Source organism: Kryptolebias marmoratus, linkage group LG14, assembly GCF_001649575.2.
Source record: "Kryptolebias marmoratus isolate JLee-2015 linkage group LG14, ASM164957v2, whole genome shotgun sequence".
NCBI classification, from domain to species: domain Eukaryota; kingdom Metazoa; phylum Chordata; class Actinopteri; order Cyprinodontiformes; family Rivulidae; genus Kryptolebias; species Kryptolebias marmoratus.
Genome location: NC_051443.1, coordinates 17,562,637 through 17,566,053, shown reverse-complemented (window position 1 = coordinate 17,566,053; position 3,417 = coordinate 17,562,637). Strand labels below are relative to the sequence as shown.

General features: G+C 39.6%; 1 protein-coding gene across 4 annotated transcripts in view; it reads left to right on the top strand.

Annotated features, from left to right (window-relative positions):
- The window catches only part of rnf34b (ring finger protein 34b), an 18,528-nt gene that overhangs the window by 650 nt on the left and 14,461 nt on the right, over positions 1–3,417 (top strand). The window lies entirely within an intron of this gene.

Genomic DNA, 3,417 nt, shown 5'->3' with positions numbered 1-3,417 from the left:
CTTGTCCTCTCTGTTGATGGGGGGGGGGAGGTTTGCTTGGAGCAGGAGGAGGCTGAGGAGGTGATGCTGAGGAGCTCCGGACTGGTGCTGATGAAGAGGATGATGTCATGCTGCTGGAGGTGGCCGCCGCTTCCCGGTGACAGAGCAGCCGACGGCCGGCGGTGGGAACACGGTGTGAAAACCCAGCTCAGCGCCTGTTGGTGCCAGAGACCTGCTGCAGCTGACATCCACCCGCTTCACCTGCTTCACCTGCGAGGCGCTGCAGTCAGGAGCTGCAGCCGAAGTTGCATTGGTCCAGAACAAAGTGTTCACTGCAAGAGTCCCAAAAACTGTTCTAGACAGCTTCAAATCTGGGTTCAGGTGTAGCTCATTTAACCAGCTTTTTTAACTTAATTAGAGTAAAATGGCTAAAGTCACTGACCCACTCTGTAAACTCTAAAAGAACTTGTAGTTCAATTCCTAATCCAGTCCATCTATCAGCCAAAAAGCAGAAAGAGCTGGAGAAATTACATTTTACACAAAATTAGTGTGAATTCTGGGAGCCGAATGACTGCTGACATCTGCCAAAGAAGCTGAAACCGAGTCCTTAAAGTCTAAACAATACTGCAATGCTACAAACTAGCTGAAAGCTAAAAGTAGCCAAAGGCTATAGCTAACAACCTGCCAGCTAAAAGGAGCAAAAAAGCTGGCTAGAAGATAGAAGTAGCAGAAGACAAGTTAACAGCAACTATAGCAAAAAGGCTAGCTCGGAGGTGAAGTAGCAAAAGGTTAGCTAAAAGTGTCAGGATAGTGGCTAAAAATGATAGGAGCAGAATAAGGAGACAAAAATAGAGCAACGCTGAAGCAGATTTTAGATTTTGAATGAACTGAAGATGTGTTTGTTTGGCAAGGATTTGTAAATAAAGTTCAATATCTCAAAAAGTATAAAAGTTACACATAAAGAAAAAGTTGCAGCATCCATCCCCCAAAAGAGCGGAACATTTTGATTTATGATTGGCTAAAATAGCACAAAGTACGCAGAAATATTTAGACGGCAACAAAAAGGAATAAAAATATATAAAAAACAGGAAATGTTTAATAGATGTGAGGTTCAGAGTCCAAAATGTTGCAGAAAACTACAGTTTGAACCATAAAAAGTCAATAAAACGGTTACAGTACCAACACAAACAGCCTCCATAACTATAATTTTATCATTTATCATGGTTGTTTTTATTTAAAACCTGCCACTAATGATCATTTTTGTTTGTTGTTCATCTCAAAACTTGGAGTTTCGATCCCATTACTGCAGGAAATGACTAACACGTTGGATCCCTGTTTGTTTCTTTTTGTGCAGTATTTTCTACGAGTAATTACTTGTTTCTGAAGAGAGTTTAAACTGAATCCTTCTTGGGAAAAATATGCAGTCAGAATACTTTGAGAAGTTGTTTTTTTTTTCTGTCCAGATATTATAGTTTAGGAAGTGTAGGTTTTTCTTTACTCTCCAAATTCAGCTAGCACCGGCTAACTGCAGCAGTTTATGCAGAAATATCATAACATCTTTGTCAGAATGAGCTTTATTTCTGCAGACTGAGGTCGTTCAAAGAGCCACCTCTGCGGCTGAGCTTTCTGTTGAACTCTCTGCCACTCGTTGAGTCATTTAACTCAACAACTTTCTGCACAGAACCTCCAATATTTCAGGTTATCCTGAGGTCTTCCGTGCGAGATTTAACGTGACGACGGTAAATGGAGCCGTTCAGGCTGCGGTCACAGAGGATCTGGTTTGGCTTGGCTCCCTGAATTGATTCAGCTCTAAAATGTTCGCCGCACATTACTTACTTATTTATTTATTTATTCTAGATATTTTTAGATATTTTAAAATCCGTTCCGCAGCTGTTAATCACAAAATTGCAGAAGATAAAGAGAACAGAAGGCTTAACTCTGTGAAGTTAATTTTTCCCATGGCGCATCGTCACTTATTTTGTTCCAGCGAAACAAAATGGATGTTTTTTGTTTTATTGACTAATCTGGTTTAAATTGAAAAGCCGCTTTTCTGTCCCTGTGGGAGGGGGGGGGACACTTTCTTTAGAAGCAGATCTCAAACTGGGAAGGATTGCTGTACAGTGAGGGTTATCGAGGCTTTCTAACTGCACACATTTATGATCGTGAAAACGTTGATTCAGCATTTACTCTGCTGGCTTCACTTTGTTTGTTTTTCTTTGTGTTTTTTGCAATTTAACTACTTTGTGCTATTTTAGCCACTTATAGATCTAAACCTTCAGCTCATTCAGGAAATGGGTGCTGTGACTTCTTTTTTTTTACTTTTATACTTTTTAAGATATTTAACTTTATTTTCCCATAGAAATGCAAGGAGATCTCCTCAATTCCTTTAAAAACATTGTTCTCCTTGAAACCTGCTTCGGCAAACTTGCTCTACTTTTGTTTTCTTGTGTTACTTTTAGCTAATCTTTGCTGCTTTTAGCTACCATTCTGCTAGTTTTGCTAGTAGTTTTAGCTAGCATTCTGCTACTTTTAGATGTTTGCTACTTTTATATAGCATTTTGCTACATTTACATTTTATCTATCCTTTTGCTATGTTTACTTTTAGCTAGCTTTTTGCTACTTTTAGCTTTTAGCTACCCTTCTGCTACTTTTAGCTTATATCTTGTTTTTTCCTACTTTTAGCTTATAACTATCCTTTTGCTACTTTTAGCTAACGTTTTGATACTTCTACCTAGTCTTCAGCTAGGTCTAGCTAGAGCTTGCTACTTTTTGCTTTACTCTTTTGCCTGTTTTAGCTTCTTCAGCTCGTTCAGCTCTCAGCGTTCACGCTGCACTTTCACAGAAAATAGAGTTTCTCTTTCAGTTTTTATCTTAAAACCTAAAATTCTATACCTTTTCCCGTCGAAGCCGTGAGCAGGCACACAGAGAGGAGAAGGAAGAAGCAAATATTTAGACAAGCTGTTGCGGCGCCTCGTTGTGGATTCCACTTTACTCCAACCGAGACCAAACTCTCTGCAGGGCTCTATTCTAGACCGTGAAGTCCAAAGCTATTAGGAACATCCAGAAGGCACAGCAGATGTTTGGTGGTGGGAAAACTAGTTTTGTCATGTGTTTTATAGCAACCAATGATCCCCCACAGCTTCATATCATTTGTGTTCTTGCACCAAAGGCAAATTATACCAAATTTCTTTTCTGTCTTTGGAATAAACATTAAAATTAGCTTTTTTTTTGGACAAATTGGAATTTTCCTGGTGTCAGCTTGAGGTTTCACGTCCGTATCTGTGCTGCTTCAGGATTCACCCGACTCCACCGCCTCTATTTCGGGTTATCTGTCAAATTTAAATCTTTTTCTATGTATATTTATAAACTTACTCCCAACATTCGGAGACAAACGTCAAAGGTGATGAATGCAGGAGTTTTTATTTTCTCCCCCCCCCC